Genomic DNA, 19,280 nt, shown 5'->3' with positions numbered 1-19,280 from the left:
TCAAATAAAGATGGCTCATCTCTTAAATCTCAGTTTTGTAAACCTAGCTATTTCAGTGTTGCCAATATGTTTTATTGAGATGTTGAATAATGAAGATTACAACTTTATATGAGCTTACTTAGAAAGATTTTACTGCTGCTACTTACATTTACTTATAGGTGATTCCAATGGCTGGCAACATGCAGTGAAAACCACCACTAGTGTGCATTAGCTGTGCAGGCTTGCCCACAATCTAAAAAGAAAATTCAGTGCTGGTCAGCACAATTTCAGGAGACAGTGGAGGGAACAAAGAGAAAACTTCTATTACTGATTCTTAAGTTTTCAATTCCTTCCTCAGATTGCCACCAAAATACTCCAGGTACTGCCTGTTGAATCTGATGGCACAGAGGACTCTTTGGAGTCTGTTTACACAGCTGGGCATCTGAATTCCCTAAGGGGCTTGCACCATTGTAAAGGCGGTAAATCCTAGTGAAGGTGTTCACAGAATCGTAAAACAGTCCAGGTTGAAAGGGACCTTGAAAGATCATCTAATGCAACCTTTTACATGAAAGGGAGCCCATATGAGACTATCTATCACCCCGTCCAATTGCTGAAAGCCTCCAGTGATGGGAACTCATTTCTTAGCTCTGCTCATGGCAGCTTTTGACCTGGTTAATGTCCTCCTCCTTGAGCACTTGTCCTTGTTTTGCTTTTGATTTCATTGTCTCCCTCTACTCAACAATTTCTTCTAACATGTTATTTTCTCTCACATTTTCTTTTATGAGGAAAAGCTATAACACAAAACCAAGCAAGATTATTTTCATCATAATTTAATTTTATCCCCCTTAGAGATAACAAAAAGTCCTTCCTTAATGGAAGCGAGTGGATTATGCCCTCGATGCACACTCCACTGTTTTATATAATATGATATATTACTTTTGTTTGATTTTTCATTTGGTGCTACAATGGATTGTGTGAATGATAGAATTGTAATTATTGTGTTCAGTTATTTCTACTGGACTTCTCTGCAGCAAAAGCCTCTGGAGATTCAGAGTAGCTCACCACATTTCTATCCTTGACATATATCCTAATTCAGGTAAAAGCTTTTTCTTCAGTCTTATACAACTCATATCCCAGACTGGCAGATTTTAGATATGTGTAATACATCTATTTTGCCAGCCTAAAAACTAAACATGGCTTGTTCGTGGCACTTGACAGCTGTTACTGAAACAAGATGGGAAGTTAGAAAGATGTTATGCTGGAGGCTTCTTATGATTAGTTTTGGATTACTCTCAAGTATATCCTTCAGTGTTCATAAAATAATTCTTTTTTTTTCATAAAGCCTTTTTAAGCAAAAATATTTAAAAGCAGTAATTCTGGAAAAGCATAAGTTGCAACTTTTGCCTCAGGTTTTCAGGCCTAGGTGTTAGAGTTACTTGTGTGTGACCTTTACTCTGACCAGAATGTGGAAAATGAGCATGTAGTTTTGTGCCTACACAGAAATTAGTAGGATGTATAAGATTTTAATTGAAACACATTATTTCACCATTCCCTTATGCTATTATAGTGGCTTGATTTGTGAGAAAAATAAAAACCAGATTCTGAATTGCAGAAAATGGCTGTAATTCTATGGTACTTGGTTTTCTAGGCAGGGGATGATTCAGGTCAGTGTATTCACTGATAGTTAGGCCTGTGTCATAGCGTTGTTTTTTGTATCAAATTATTTTGTTTGAAAGAAACTGACAAAATGCAATTTTTTCACTAAACAATCTTGTTTCATCTAAAACTGTTTATCCAGTTTTGACGTATTGCTGGACTGGCACTGCTCTTATATGCCCCAAACTCAGTGAAATTAATTTCCTATTCATTCTCATAATGACTGTGAGTGTGTTATTCAATATGAACAAGTTAGATTTGTTTTCAACTCTCCTAGAAGCACCTTGGCTCAGAGCAGAAAGCTTGTATGTCATCAAAAGGATCTTCCAAGCCTATTAATAAGGAAGAGCCGTGCAAGTTTTTATGGCACAGTGGACACAGCAACTGGGTTTCGCTCTGTTCAGCCGTTCACAAGAGTGTGTCATAATGAAGCTAAAAACTATGGCTGAATATTAATGAAGGCAAACAGCATACATTCTTCAGCCCTTAACTAGTCTTTTCCACACTTCATTTGAGTGTATGCCAAAACTGACATAAAACTAATAACTACGAGGGAGCCATCTTATGTAACATCGTGTGATGCCCTCATGTGACATGGCAACTTAGTTTTTTTTTTGCTTTGTTGCTGTTAACATGCGTTTCAGAAAGTGCCATCCAACACTGACTGAAAAGAAGATGACTTTGTAGAAGATCTGATGCAGTGGTAATCAAGAGAAACCATAATGGAAGACTGTGGGCTCAGATGCTGGCTGTAGATCACTCAGTCTAGCCACAAATATAAAAATGCACCACTATATGGTAGAGCTGGAAAATCTCTGATTTCTTGGCTTTTACTAACAGAAAAGAAGAAAGTTAAACTCATGGAAGCCAGCTGTCATAGTTTTGGCCATTTCCAGACATGCTGAATTTTCATTACAGCAATTATTCTTTAAATTATCTTCTTAAACAGCTTCAATTTTAAAACATCATCCACCATTTCCAAAATTCATTTTAATCAGTAGGAGTCTAATTTAGGAAAGCACAAAAAATCTGCATTAAGAACTATCCATATTGAAGGCAATAGCTAAAGCCATTCTTCAGGCATGTACTAAGGCTTCGGTCTGGCTTCAGTCATTGAACTAAAGAAGTTAGAATGACTCAGGCACAGAGTAAACTGGAACTGAAAAAGTCTCATATGCAGCTTTGCGGCCTCTTGTCTTCTAAGAGAACATCTGTGACAGCTTCATTGTGGAGGGGCAGAAGGGAGAGTTGTCTAGGTGTCATAGGTAGGAACTGAGATATTAAGGTCTTCACATTTTCAACTGGAAGAAAATCCACAAAAACACTGTCAGTTAGAGTCTGTAACAGTGAAGTTTTTGTATGGATAATATGGTGCATATAGTGAGTCTACCCAGGAAAAAAAAAAGAGAAGCTGTTAAAAGAAAAATAAGGTTTGGACAGCTAGGAGTATAATAGCACTCTCACGCAGCTGCGTCAAAGAGCTCAAAGCAAAGACTTCTGCACTGAGTTAAAACACACAGTATATTGTTATGCTTAAGTGCATTTTTTAAAAAAATCCATCATCTCAAGCTGTGTTTTCTATCTGGAAGCTAGAAGAGATTGAGGACTAAGCTCCCAGGGAGCAGCAAGGGACAGCTGCTGCCTAAAGGACAAGGATCCAAGCAAGGTAATATAGCAGGCAGGGTAGGGGCTTCACCAGCCAGGGCTTCGTCCCCTGGCTGAGGCCAGGGGATGGGGCTGGGGTCAGCCAGGTGTCCAGATTGCCAGAAAAGTTCGTGGTGATGCAGCAGGTCCAGGGTCAAGCTGGTAACCAATCCAGAGGTCAGGTGCAGTGATGACTAGGAAAGTCCACAGCAACAAAACAGATGCAGATGAGCTAGAGACAGGTACACACAGGATATAGCTCTGACAAGGACTGAACACTCAGTCCTGAGCTTAAATGGATCAACTGGGCCCATGGCCAGAGGGTGCTGGTGTAGGCCCCAGAAGAGAGACACAGGACACATGTTAGGGGCACCTGAGCTGCAGGAGGTTTTCTCTTTAAAGAAGCCCAGAAAAGTAATTCTGAGAGTTGACCAGAAGAGAAAATCACAAGTAAGACCCACCTTTGACAGGTTTTTTTACATATACCTGTGCATATTTGAAATAGATATTGGAAAGACTGGAAAAGAACAGCAAAAATAAATTCTATTTACTCTAGCAAAAAAATTATGAGATCACACAAAAACTGTTCAAACCGTAGCGGGAATAGTAATATCAAAAAACGCACATAGGACATTAACCATTCAGGTTTAGCACCGAGGCTTTGAATTGGTTAACAAAAACCTAATTTGTTTCCATCAAACACTTCCAGAGCTATGTATCTTCCGAGGAAGTGAGAAGATAAATGGTACGATGTAGAACAGGGCAGCTGGTTTAGATCCTTGACCCCATTTATGTTGAAAGAGCACTAGAACAATTATTCTTACTGTAGGCATGTTCAGACAGCCTGTCATCATAAAGTTAACAGAAAGCATATATATCTCTCAAGTATCCAGTGAACTACATACCTCCCAAGCACTGTCAGAGATGTCGTTTATATTCTATCCCTTTTTTTTTTCCTTTTATCATTACTCAAAAAGAATATGAAAAGACCAGGTTAATCTTTCATTAACATAAATTTTTCCCTGCTGTAGACTGTGGATACGAGTATGAATTTTTACATCCTGCATCTGTGGACAACAACCTCTGAGAAGAATTTTGGGGGAATTACTTATTTTCCATTTTTATTTGTGTGATAGAGTAATTTGTCATATATGTGCAGTCAGGTGTATTATTCAATATAATGGGGAGCTGGGATAGGTCAGGTAATGGAAACCAGACATCATGCAGGTATTGTGAGATGAGAGATCTCAATGCAGAGATACCCTAGGAGCTCAATCTGAGCAGTTTAGTTTTGGTGCAGCTCAGCAGTGACCCTGTTAGAAATGGGCTACATGCAACCTCTTGGGGAGCCTCCACACTGTGTATCCTCACTTCTGAGAGCTCTTAATAGTTTGGACCCGTAGTACAGAAACGTACAAAGAATCCTTTTCCATTTGTTGTATTGCCAGCCCGAAGACACAGCCATATAGGGAAAATGTCTAATTACAGAAATCATTTCAGCTGGGGGCTGGGAGGTAGGCAGGTTTCCAGGGGCTCCTGTGACTTACCAGAACAGGGCAAACTTCAAAACTGAAATAATCCTGTAAGAGAAACTTTGTGTAGCATCTCCTGAGAAAGTGAGATAATATATGCAAAAGAATTTCAAAAGTGGTGTCTAAGGAACCAGGAATAAAAAAGATTATCCAATAATTTATACGTTGACCAATTTTCCTTTCAGTTCTAAATATTACTTGTCACATTGTCTGATACTAATTTTTTATTCCCTTTCCATTTGAAGGTAGTAAAAAATTTTTTCTTTCTTTTAGAATCATCTATCTGGTTCTCAGGTTTTGTGCATAGATATTAATTTGTGTGTTTTATTGAATGTCTCTGGATGAACTGAGAGAGCTTGTCTCTGAAAAACCTGTACAGTAATACAGTACAGTAATACAGGAACTGACCTAATCCCTTTTTAGGCATAGTTAATGATAACTTTGGGCCACATTCTAATATCTTCATTTAACTGACACTACAGTTAGCTAAAGTTTTCTTAATATATCTACTCATTGCATAAGGAGTTAGTCTGCCTTGTAATGATGTGTGTGTGTGGACTTAGTACCTGGTCTTATAAAATAGATTGAAAATCCAATCTGAGGAGTAATCTAGAACTGCACTACTGAGACATCACTGTGTTATGTATGTGCCAAAAGCAGATCAGGTTCTTCCCATGTTCCAAAACCAAAAGGAAGCAAGTATTTTTTGATCAACTTTTGAATGTTGGTTTGTTGGTTTTTTTTCCCTGTGGGCCCAGCTAGCTCAGCTTTTCAACTTACTGTGAAATTTCTGTTCCTTTCCCAATTTGTTCTGTTCCTTCTCTCTATACCTAGACTGTACCTTCTGCATTGCTGAAGGTGCAGACACAAATTTACAACCATCTTCATACTGCCAGGCAGGAAGTCAGTGTCCTGTTTTCTTTCTTCCTGTACTGCTTCAGAAAGGCCAGCAACCAGCTAACACAATGAAATAAAAATGAATAATCGCCAGCTTGCGATTATATATGAACAGATAACGTTAGAGACAGTGACTAAATCTTGGGAGACTAGTCGGATGGCTCTTGGGTCAGCTGGTACAAGAGTCACATTTCTAAATTTATCTTCTCATGTGCACTGTGGAAGTTGGGCTTACTAATTCAAGTTTTAGTTCTTAAAGGTATGTGTGTGCACCAGGCTCCCTGATTTCCTATGAAAATTTTGATTTTATTCATTTTACAGGAAGCCTCTTTTCCGTCCTATCATATGCTAGTGAACTTCTAAGGATGCGGCCTGTCTTTGGCTAGTGACTAGTGATCTTAATGTAACGTGACCTTACATCGTAGTACAAACAACTAATGACGAAAGTACTGCACTGCATACAACTTGAAAGAAATTAATAGTCAAAATATCAGGAAAAAGTATGAAAGCTTCTTTGTGCATTTACTAATTTCTTCTTGTTTGCAAGGCTTAGAGAAGAAGAAAATTAAGCAGTATAAATTAAGCAATATTTTATAGTGGTATAAATGTGAATGCAGTTAATTAGTGCAGGGAAAAAATGATCCTAAAAATAATGTTGGAAATGAAGTCTGGTTGAATAGATGATAATGCTTTTGCTGGCTCTGTGACAAGCCCCAGTACAAGTTGTCTAGTCTGTAGATTCCACCACCGAGTAACTCCTTGCCATAATTCATGTAAAACAATACAATTTTATCATTCTTCCAATCAAATCAACTACAAACTGGGCTTGTAGTGCAGCATTTATGCTGGCCTCTATGCCCCAAAGGTCATTGTATTGTCTGCATAAAATGTTCAAGTCATATTTGAAAGAAGAGTAATGGGATAAAAATGTCTTCATTGGAAGTGTTTGCTTCCCTGGAGTGTAGGAGCTCTTGAGTACTTAACCATAATTCTGTAGCAGATGGTGAGCAGCCAAGCCACTATAATGGAATAAGAATCTCTAATGTCAATGTTGGCTTCAGGGTTGAAAACCACAGTTTTTTACAGAGCGAGGTCTTAGTTTCATTTGCAGTGTAGCAATAACTGTTCAGCTGCATTTTAACTGAATGGTTTAATTTTCTACAGCAAATAAAGTGTCTAAGTTAGGATAATAAGAGCTGCCATTATTATGCATGAAAATCTGTTTCCACTGAGATCAGTGGTGAGACTACTTCATTTTAGTAGAATTGAGGCTTCACCGGTCCGTATACATGTCAAATCACAGCAGCAGGCATTTGCGCTTTGAGCAGTATCAAGAGCATTCTAGATATTCAGTGTATTATCACAGAATCATAGAATGGCCTAGGCTGGAAGGGACCTTAGAGATCATTTAATCCAACCTCCCTTCATGGGCAGGGACGCCTCTCAACTAGATCAGGCAACACAAGGGGACCAAACGGGGATCAAACGGGGATCGAACAGGGATTGAACTGTGACCTTGGTGTTATCAGCACCACGCTCTAACCAACTGAGCTAACTGGCCCCAACAGCATCAAATTTAAATGTCACTGTGAATGACAGTATATCAGCGTGCACTATATGTTTATCCTTGTGCCTAAGGACTCAATTTAAAAGTGGGTCGTAGCAGTTCTATGAGAGAAATAATTCTTAAGCCTCAATCTATACATACAGTATGGGAACATAATCCTATTTTGCCCAGAATAAACAATGCTAGAGGAGACAAGCTTATGCTGAGTCTTCATTCTACAGTTTAGAAAAGAAACACAAAGTGGAATTCATGCAAAAATATCACAAAAGTGGAGGCAGGCTCAACTGCAAGCAGGTCTTGCTCCCTGCCAACTCAAACAGGGAGCACCATAGTCACTTCAACATGGAATTCACTCTCAGCTTGCTGAGTCAGCTGCGAGCAGGGCATCCAGTGTCCTCTCTAGCAGTACAACACACCGGGACTTTGGCTGTGAGAACGGTGTACATTGCGTACAAGTGTTTTCTGAACACTTCAGCTCTGCAGGTAACAGAATTTACCCACTATCTGGCTTGGACAGGGCATGTGCCATGTGTAACTATGCCCTCCCGCTGAGAAAGTATTCTGTCATGAGTTACTGTTTTGCTCTTTGCCTATCAGCTGGAGCTGCTATTTCAGACTATGATAAAACGCTTTATTCCAGTTTTGCAGCAGAAATAACTGGATTCCCACATCCTATCACATACGCACATTCACTGCTGTCTCTTTAGTTTAAGCCAGGGATTGAAGCATTCTGACATCAATATGCTCATAACAACAAAAAAGTTATTATCAGTACTAAGAAGTTAATTTTCTCTGTTGAATGTGTTTTGTGTGCGTGTGTGGTAAACAGCAAATTCACGTTTTACCTTAGTTTTTGGGCTGATGGGAAAAAGAATTATGCTTGTTGGATGAAATCTGAAATGATTTCCCTCTGAACAAGCTGGGAGTCACAGGACTGGAATGACAGGACCAGGAGAGCAGAGACCATTCTGGTTTGGCATGAAAAAGGAAAGAGAGATACAAGGGACATGGAAAACATAAAGATGTCCGAATAAACAAAAGGGCTAGACCTCAGATGGAGTAAATCTGAGAAGATGCAATGAGTTCAGTGAAATCTACTCCATATAACTGTAGGCCCACAGACTTTCCAGGGTTAGACTGATCTAAATTCTATAGTGATTCTTTTAAAGTTTATCCCATCACTAATTATTTGGTGTATCTATGGGTCTGACATTCAGTTTGTGAGGCTTTTTAAGAACAGGTTTTAGCAAGGAACTGCAGGATTCAGGGTAACATTTTTTAAACTGCTTGGTATCAGTGGTGGGGTTTTCTCTTCAGGGTTTGCTTTGTTCCACAGCTGTGGCTTTACTGGGAAGTCTTCACATTGCGTCTGGTTTTTCATTGCCTGCTCCCGGTGATGTTTGCTGGACAAGAGTATAGCATTTCCAAGCTGCAAGTGAAAAGTGTGTGCCCTGTCAGGAACCTTCCCCCAACTTCGTTAGAGTGCAGGTATGCTACCCAAATCCTTCTCAGAGCTTCAATTTAAAAATAGTGGCCCAAGTACAAAAGGTAAAACCTAAATAAGCCTGAACATAAGTCTAAAAGCTATAAACCCAAACAGCCCATACATCAAATGATAAGATTCCACAAGATGAAGAGTTCATGAATAACAAGCATGTAAGTTCACTTGGTAGCATGTTGGAAATGTGCCACCTCCTGCAGCTCGTAATCAAATCCACCTGAACTAGTGGTTTATGACTTAAAGAATGTGAAATATTTTCCATCTACTGTATTAGAAGCTAGATTAGAGAAATCAAAAAGAAAGGTTTAACTACTAAAGAAAAGAAGAAGAGAAAGTTGTGTTTTCACAGACATTTCCTCTGCAGTAAATCAACATTTGCCTCCTTTTAGTGTCCTCTTCTGGTTTAGGGGAGGGGGTTACCTTTCATTTATCAGAGGCAGCAAGATAGTTCTGCTCTTGGAAATGTTGTCATGAACTAGATCTGTCTCACATGGAGTCAAATTTCTCGTTACCTTTCTAACCTTGCAGCCTTTGCTGATTACAAAATGAGGAATTTTGAAATATAAGTACAGAAGCAAACTGCATCCTTTCAAGAGCCCTCTCTGTTTAGTCAGAAAAGAACATCTGTGCAATTTTAAGGGAAGCCTTCCAAAGTGTTAGTGATTAACTGATTTTTTTTTTTTTTCAGTTAGCAACTGACATAAATAAACCCAGGTTTTTTCATGTTCATGAGAGATAAAAACCTGTCTGTGAAGGAATACGTTTTATGGCTTAACTTTATCATCATGCAAAACTAAATGAAGTGCCCCTAACATAATGTAGGTGAGATGCTGAGCACAACTCTTTCATAAAAGTTACAATTCCACAAAAGAAGGCTGCAGTGTTATTCTTAAAATTCATTGCTCTTTCAAGTCTTTTGATTAGTACTCTGAAAGAATGCAATTGTTAGCACAGTATATTATTTGCCATATTCAAGAAGAGGATTGAAAGCATGCTAAAATTTCCCACCACGATAGCGAAATTTAAGGACTTGGTGCTGCCAAACTCTAAAAATTGCCAGTGGTCATCTTAGATAATGGTAAGAGAACATGTGGTGTCATGCTTATCATTGCATGGCAACAATAGTTTATTGCTCATTTTTTGCTTGTAACTAGCACATTTTTTTTAGTTATTTATGCAAACAGTTTGATTTGAGTAAACCCTTTAATTAGATTCAAGTCTGAATTAGGTTTAATTGCCAGATGTTAGTTTTCCAGGGAACTAAATAAAAATACAAAGTGGTATGCCTTGAATAAGGTAGAGACACAGGATGGAAGCTTGCTCAGGATCCTTCAAAAGAGCCGCACTTTTACGTTGTGACAGGAGAAAGCATTATTCCCGATGTGTAAAGAACTGACTACAGGATGTACTTCTGAAAATATGAGGACAATAATAAAAAATTTCCTCCTGCAAATTTTCCAAAGAAGAAAAAGTAATAACACACCACAAGCTGTTTTAAATGTTGTTGCCTGGTGTTTTCTTAGACCTCTCAGAAGAATCAATAGGGGGATATGAGAGTGGGCAGGTTGCCTGAAAACAGTAACTCCAGATCTGAAGTAGTATTTAAATTGAGGAAAGATCTGGTTTAGCATTATCTGGATCAGTCACTATCTTTGGCGAGGGACATGATATAAAGGATGATATAATACAAAGTAAATTTGTGTAAGTTACTTTCTAGTAAAAAAACCCTACATCAGAGCAAACCTCATAGCAAAAAAAAATTAGTATAATTTTTGCCATGCCAAATGCTCAGTTCAAACCCAAACTATTGTTTCAGTTTGTTATGTTCTGGAAACATGTTTCCCAACCAATTTATGTAACATATAAAAACAGGACACAAACTTGTACTATTTAACTGAGACATGACATCACACTCCCTGTAATTTTTATTATAATTTCATGGCTATTTCATGGTTTTTGCTCATGGTTTTGAGCACTGAGGAAACCTTCAGAGGACTGACATAAATCAAGGCTGTCCCTATATTCTTTTAATTCCAAATATCAGGCTAAAAAAAAAAAAAAAGAAGAAAAGCAAACTCTTTATCTGTGTGCTGGCATGGTGGCCTCAGATCAGGTCAGTAAAGCCCAGTAGGCTTTATCTGCTCCTGTCGTCCATAGGACTAAATTTCTTGCTCTTAACCTCTTTATATAGAGAGGTCCAAGTCTATTGACTTAATTTCTAAACCATTGTGCTAGAAGGGGGTCAGGCAGGTAGCATCTCTTCCCAGGCCTGCACACCACCTTCGTTAACTTAAAATGATGAACCCAGCCCTTAAATAGCTGTCCTGTGCTTTTCATCTCCTTAGTCTCCCAATTAACTTCTTATTTCAGAATTTTCACCTCTGTTTTTTACTCACTGTTGAAAAAAAAGAAAACAGCAACAACTAAAAGATTTCTGGTAGATACTGAAGAACAGAACAAGCACAGTGATACATTCCCAGAATAATCAACTGCCAAAATTATTTTATATTCAGGAACTTTCTGAGCCAGAGGATCATCTTTATGTTTAAAAGCCTTTATTAGATGGTTCTCCAATGAATTTGCTCAATCCCTTGCAAGCCTTTGTGATTTTGCAGCCTACAGCCACGTCTTGAAGCAGCTCTTGACCTGGATCTCGGCTGATTGAGAACTTATCTCAGCATGGTACCTTTTAGCCTGGAAATTCTGCCTTCTATCTTCTAGAAACTCAACACATATGTCCCACGTATCTTGCTTCCTCCTAGTCTTAATTGTTTTTAATTCTGAGTATCAGTTCATCTTCTCTCCTTATTTTCTCAGCAGACAATTACTCATGGGAAAAAAATGTTTCTGTTGTCTGGCTGTGGGGTGGATCATATCCCAAATACAAAGGATGACCTAGTTACAGTATGTGATGTGGCAGTTTTACTCAACTCTTGATTGTATTTCAGTAGCACTTAGCACCCTCACCTAACTCCTACCCACAAACTGTTTCCCACTGTAGGACTGTTCATTTTCAGTACAAAAATATTCCTAACAAAATGACAGATTACCAACATTACTGCTTTTTAATGAAGCAGACTCTCTAATGTAAAATAATCAGTGTGGTTTTCGGTTTGGCTCAGAGGTGGCTTGCAATAAAATATTGAGTAGTAAAATGGTAGGTCAGAGTAATGCTAGAGTAATACCAAATTGTGCATGCCTATCACATTTTATTTCTGTACTTGAAGGGTTGCTCTGTTTTTACTTACAGCAGGGCCTGTTCACCCCCTTGGAAAATGTCCGTTCCAAGTTGTGTCTGCACTGACTTTCAGAGGACTGAAATTATAGCTTGGCTCTCATTTGTGATCGTAACAGCTGCTTGGGCAGCTCATGTTCGATTCCAGACACCTTTGGTAATGCTCCCTGTGGCAGACTGCTCAGTGACAGTCCTTCAAGGTAACGTGTAAGTGACGGAATGGCAGTCTTGCTTGTGCGTTTGAATGTCAGCTACAGGGATTTCAAGAAGCTTCTTGAGCAATCAGTATATTCTTCTAGAAGCCACCGAAATGCTGAGATAGGAGATGCAGTTACAGAGCTTCTCATTCAGGCCCTAAAATATCCTGGCCAACTGTCTATACTGTTTCTGACTTGGGAAAAGCTATTCTGCTTCTTGAAAAAAGACTAGGTCAGAGGTTTCCTGTCCAGTCCTTGGAAGTTCTGAGTACTTCCAGTTTGTATGCAGAATCCCTTCTATCCTCTGCACGCTAATGCAGTTCAAACTGCTCAGAAATACGCAAGCCCAAGTCTTAAATTATAGCCTCTCCTCATAGATTCATACCTGCTGGCGAGGTCTTCAGGGTGAGCGTACATCTTTTGAAGACACCGCTAGGTCTATGTTCTTAAGGTCTTCGTAAGTCCTCTGTTTTTCACTTAATTGCTGCCACTGTTGGAAGTGTCAATCTTTTGAAGCAACAAGAAGGTGTGCCTGTCTCATTACACAAAGCTATTAACAGAGAATCTTCTGTTACTGCTCGTGTTTTTAATTGTTCTTATTTCACTGACCTGACCTAGATTAGTTGTAATGATAATGAGAAGCATGTTTTGAAGTTTACTGTCCAGGTGGAAGAATAATTTTTTGTTTACTATGAGCTGATAAATCAGCTATTATTTAATTTACACAACAGCTGCAAAAGTAATTACTTGGCTTTATTGAACAGTTATGTCTAATAAAGGTGGACCTCTAATGACAGCTACATTCTGAAGTTCTTACTCATAAAGCAATAACCAGAGCTTTGAAAATTTAGGACAACTTTAGAGGACCCATCTTGTGAAATCCGTCTTAAAGAGTAAATTCTGTTCAAAGTCATTCAGTGGGAAACACTTTATTTTTTTGCTTCCTCCTCAGATATATGTGCATTATTAAGTGGCAGAGGGACAAAAATTTAGTTAAATTACTGTCTATGTAAGGACTAATATTTTATGCACATTGCTGAATGATGTAAATGCAAGAAAAATAGTACAATTTTATTTATTCAGATGGGAAGAAAGCAAAATAGTTGTAGGGAAGTATTTGCAGAACACTTCTCATATTGTCAAAAGATATGGGGCATGGCCTCAAACATTCGTAAGTATTTTGTATCCTTGCTCCATGCCAGTGGACACACAAGGTGTCTTGTTAGTTCTTTCTCTGATGTTCAGTAAGGTTGTAGCACAGTAAAATACAAGACTTTTGTGTCCCAGTGAGAATCACAAAAGTGGGAAGGATGTCTGAATAGAACACTGTATGCATTCTGAACTCAGCTCTTGGAGGGATAATTAGAGTATCAAGGAGGAAGAAAGGAATCTTGGTGATTAGGATAAGAAAATTTCTCTGGCCAGTGGGGAAAGAGAAGATGAATGTGGGCTTGAGCTGGGATTTGACTAGACCGTTCAGAGAAAGTGGGAGAAGAGATAAAAAGAAAAGGACATACTTACTTAAGTAGCTCCAGTATATATTTATTTTCTTGGAACCTCAGAACTTGAGTCTTTCATCTCTTATCCCTCAACCTTTTGCCTTTGTATCTTTGAGTGTTTTCTCTTGCCATCCTTGCCAATAGCCATGTTATTAACTGTTTGCATAATAATATATGCTTGTGGTATGTTTCTGACACCTCAGCTGGAGACGCTAAATGATCCTGTACTAATTGTTAAAGAAGGCCTCATTTCTCAAGGATTTTGACCTGAATGATTTTCTGAGCATCGGCACCTCTGCTGAAACTTCAGTCTTCCAAACTGAATAGCCTTAGCCAGCTGACAGATTTTTCATCTCTGTGGTGAATTATCTTCGTTCTCTAAAACTTGAAAGACACCGCACCGTCTTTCCCTGGTGTCGGTTTATTGATTGTGACAATTACATCCACCCTGTACTAGCACTGATCATTCGTACAGTTAACCTGGGTATCTAATTGGGTAGGTTTTCTGATTTTGTTAGACTGGGCTTATTAGATGCTTCATTTTCCCTTATACAAGGGAAAAATACATTTCCTATATTAGTGTTCTTGTTTGCAAGATGCGTTATTTTAAAAATAAAGATTAATATGTTTTGTCTGAGATTTTTGGTGCACATTCGATCTAGATGCTAATAAAGCACAGTAAGCCATGATGGCTTCAGTGTACTTCTCTGTCTGTGGATGATGATTTTCTAAGACAGCATTTTTCAAAAAGCTATTAAAATGCTTTGTTTGTAACTTGGAGAGTATATACCATGAACTCATTAAAATCTCTTTCATCGTTGTACTCATTAAATTATCTTTAAAGGTCAAGCCCTGTTATCTTGATACAGTGACGTCAATGAGAGCATTATATGGTTGGGGCAAGCTACGTTTGACTCTAAATCATCCCAACTAATAGGATAGATTGGTCTAAGAGCTGTTGAAAAAAACTCCTCCTAGGTTTATTACGCTGTGAGTTCAAGCTTATATTACTTGACTTGAGCCAATGCTTACACAAAGTCCAATTAATTTAATGGAGAGGCTTTCAGCTGAGGCCTTTGGGCACTTCTGGATTGTGAATAATGGCGAGAAATTCAGTGGCTTAGGTGAACTTCGAGCATGCACAATATATACCTTGAAACCTATATTGGCATACAGTTTTATTTCACCACATTTTGTGTAAGCATCCGCAAATTATAGACAGCAGATTCCCCTTAGTCGAAAACTTTTAAGGAACTTCTGACTCCAAGTTCCTTTCTCTTAAAACAGCAGAGTGTTTGTTCTGTGAAAAAGACTACAGTGCACATGTTTTGTGAGGTGAATAGCATATATTCAATGTGAATGATTATGCAGTTGTTCTGCAGAGAACATTTTCTGTGGATTCAGCCTAATGAAACATATGCTTCCTATTATATCAAATACATTTTTTACAATAACCATTTCAACATTATGAAAACGTTTAGATGTTTGCTCTATAATTTATATCCTTCTTTCAAATGTCACCTCTTAAAACTCATAATCATTTTATGAAAAAATATTTCTGTTCTTTTAACAATTATTGCACTCAGAAAACAAAGGAGAACCAGTCATATGTATTCCATCCCAAACTGTATTTGACCTCATTCAGAACGAATAGGATTTTTTTTATAAGATTAAAAAAAGTTTAATAACGTTCATCTACCACTCAATTCCATTATTCTTCCTTAATTGTCTTCTGCAGTTGCTCTGTCTGTGTCTGCCATTCTGGCTGTCTCTTCCTGTAAAATGCTCTAGGAGCCTGTTACACAGGAGAGGAATGAAGCATGTGAAGACTGAAGTCCATCCACTCTGGCTTTCTTTTTCTGTACAGTGTTTTACAGTGTGTTCTGCAGGGCAGGAGTGAGGCATGTGATGGAGTAGTGTGTGAAACCCTGGAGTTTTTCCTTTGCTTTTAGGAAGAATGATACAGAGATAAAGAGTGCTTTAGGAATTATGAGTTTCTCTGTGCTGGAATGCATCCTCAGGATTTCAGATAGGAAGTCCAGGAATATATATTTTGGACATTTTTCCCCCTTTCCTTTATTTCTTTAGTGTTGTAGAGTTTAATTCCCATTTTCTTCAAAGGTCAGTGGGTCAGAATTTTACAATTTCCTGTCTGCATTGATTTTTGTCTTTACTACAATTCGCTGCAAAATAATTTTGAATGGGGAGATTTTTTTAATCAATACGTTTAAAATTAAATCAGTTATATTTTGTAAGTTTTGCCATTTTTTCCCTCGGTTTGCCACCTTTTTTCTGACATCGTAAAATGCTCTCCCAACCGTGATCATGTATCTTTCATTTACTTCCTTACTATATCAAACTAGCAGTATGCACATACACTTTGAAAAAGATAGATGACTTAAACAAATCATATTGTCTCTGCATTGTCTCTTTAAGATGAGAAAAAAACAGTAAGAAGTAGTCATGTGTACAACAGTTGGGACATATTTTCAGTATATTAGGTAAAGGAGGGGAAGAAACTCTTCCTCTTGTTAAGCAATATGTTACTTTACAAGCAGACTGATTCCAATGAATCTACTCATGAGTTTGTTCCTTGTGTCAAAGTCAGGTTCCAACTCTGGAGAATAAAAAAATTTCTTTATACTTCTGATTTCCTTGAGATCCTTCTGATTTCCTTGAGGTAGACTAATGCATAAAGTATTACAGAAGATGGAGATGCAGGACAAAGGCAGCTGGTCAGCACACTGTAGGTGGGCAGGCTCTCTTTGGGTAGAGGAATCTCACCGATGTAAACACAGGCACAATAGTTGTGGGCCTGTTTGGCAATACTAAAGCAGTGAAGAGGGAAATAACTTACTTTGCTAACAGATAATTCAGTACCACTGTTTACATAATGCAGACTGCTTATGTGGATGAAGAGCTCAGGATAAGGTACATTAATTTAGAATCATAGAAACTTAGAATCATAGAACAGTTTCAGTTGGAAGAGAATTTCAAGACCCAACCTTTGTCCTAGTCCTGTCAACACCGCTAAACCATGTCCCTCAGCGCAACACCTGCCTGTCTCTTAAACGCCTCCAGGGATGGCAACTCAACCACAGCCCTGGGCAGGCTGTTCCAGTGCCTGACTACCGTTTCAGCAAAGAAATTCTTCCCAATATCCAACCTGAACCTCCAATGGCGCAACTTCAGGCCATTTCCCCTCGTTCTACCGCTCGCCACTAGGGAGAATAGACCAACCCTCACCTCTCTACAGCCTCTTGTCAGGTAGTTGTAGAGAGCGATAAGGTCTCCCTTCAGTCTCCTCTTCTCCAGGATAAACAGCCCCAGATCCCTCAGCCGTTCCTTGTGTGACATATGCTCCAACCCCTTTACTAGCTTTTTTCCTTTGCCAAATCACAGAAGTACGACCATATCTGAAATGAATTTTAGCTCAGTTCTCTGTTGCTAGCCAGGCTTCTCTACACTTGTCTGTACTCAGTGGCTGCAACTGTAATGCGTTTAGTATGAGTACAGCATTAAAGCAGCCTCACACTGAAAAATGCTACTGGTTTGTGGTTGATCCTGCATTCTGCCTTTACTCTACCCTGACACAATCACCATGTATTTGTCCAGCTAGATGGGACTAATGTTTTCATTTAGACTAGGAGGCTGTGTCCAAACGGGGACAGCTACAGACATTTTAAGATATAGACGGTAGATTTTTTTTTGCATGTGCCTATGCTCAATTTTAATTACGCTTTCAATCTGCATACGTGCATCTGGAGATCACATTTGGTTTCCACTTGCCTCCCCAAGTGCCTAACCACTGTCGAAAATTGTCTGCAGGATATATTTGAAAATGAGACATAGGATGTGTATGGATGTTCACAACCAATCAAGTTACCAAAATTTAATGAGTTCGTAAGATGCAGTGATTTAAGCTATCAAGTTTTACTTTACAACTGTGGGTGACTAGCAGCACACATAGTCTGTTTTTGAAACTTGATTCATGAGCAGAGAATTATTCCAAGGACTTGCAGTCATCAGTGCACACTACAGAAATGGTTTTGCGGGCTATATCTAAAGCACAATATTTTTTTTTTCACTGCTGCAGTTGCAACAAAATGATAAGAAAACAAGGGAAAAAACCCAACCCCTCCTACTTCTGGGCTTCAAAGTTGAAAAAAATAGCTCTAAACCCTGAAATATGAGCTTTAGTGGCTAGAAGATGCCATCACAGGAGTGAAGCCTTTTTCGCTTGGCTGTGCATAAAAATTGTAGAATTGGATCTTACCCAGTATTCATATTCATAAATATTGACTAACAAGGAATTTTAATTACCAGATATCTTGTTATGATAGTATTTGGAATATAACTATTTCAATAATTTTCCTGCCTAGGGCAAATATAAACCCAGTCTGTCCTACGCTTTTTCTAGATATGACATGTGTTGCTAAGATGTGTTCTAGATTTTCAAAGTCTTTGAGGGCCAATGCATCACAAGGCATTGTTTTTAATTCCCAGGCTTCAAAGCACTTTTCAGGTTTTTTAATTTACTTCACAAAATCTATGTTTGGTTGGTACTGCCCAGCCACTTCAGTCCCAACGTGGAGACAATGATGTGCAAAGTGTAAAAGTGACTCGCTATTAGGGACACAGGGATATTTAGTGTTGTGGTGAGAACATGGATATAGGAAGAGCGAGACAAAGGAATTTGATGCATTAAGACCCTTTATCTGTTAGTACAATGACAATGTATCGTTCTGTCTGTAACTTTTTCAAGTTTTTGTTTTCTTTTTTTTTTTTTTTCCAGTTACCCCATTTGCCCACAGCCCTATAGGAAAGTTCCTGCCTAATTAATCGAGAATATTGTCACTAAAGGTATCTAGGATAAGGTTCACTTTTCAGGTCAGCCTCTGTTCTTACAGCAAGCAGTAGCAGGCATTATGTAACAGGTATCTTCTTGATTCTTAGACCAAGTCTGTGTTCTCGCTCGGTCTAGTGATGCTCAGAACAGCTGAAAGAGTTTGCACAAGATGTTTAATTAACTATGTACAAGTGAGAGGTAGTTGTAGCTTTAAAACTAGTATGTCCCTTCTCAAAACTTGTACTTTTTCTCTCCTGCAAGTTATGGCTATGCCATCTTTATTCCAAAAGGAAGATTACTTTTATGCAAACTCTTTAGTGCCCACTTCAGCCATGAGTGGAATTGACTTTGAAGCTGCCTTTGAAACATGTAATCAGCTTTTGCAACAGCAAACATCAAGCGCTCAAAAATGACAAGGACATTTTGGGAAAAAACAAACATGTTTAAGTGCCAGCCTGATTTAATGGTAAAATAGAGATGACAACTTTTGGTATGGACTTCTACATATTATGTCAGTTTACACAGAAAGCCAAAAGGACAGGAGGTTTCCCCTTCCTGAAGGTTTCCGTAGTTCTGCCTCCTCTGGACCGTCCATCCTGTGGCTGTTCTTAAGCAATTTTCAGCTTAAGAATCTCAAAATGTTTTACTCCAAGGCAATATGATAAGAAATTATTACATGCCAAATCCCCAATTTTTTTGATTGGCATGTGGTTTTGTCACTGTA

Source organism: Apaloderma vittatum, unplaced genomic scaffold (genome assembly GCF_000703405.1).
Source record: "Apaloderma vittatum isolate BGI_N311 unplaced genomic scaffold, ASM70340v1 scaffold2572, whole genome shotgun sequence".
NCBI classification, from domain to species: domain Eukaryota; kingdom Metazoa; phylum Chordata; class Aves; order Trogoniformes; family Trogonidae; genus Apaloderma; species Apaloderma vittatum.
The sequence above is the reverse complement of the archived record's forward strand: the minus strand, read 5'-3'. Positions refer to the sequence as shown.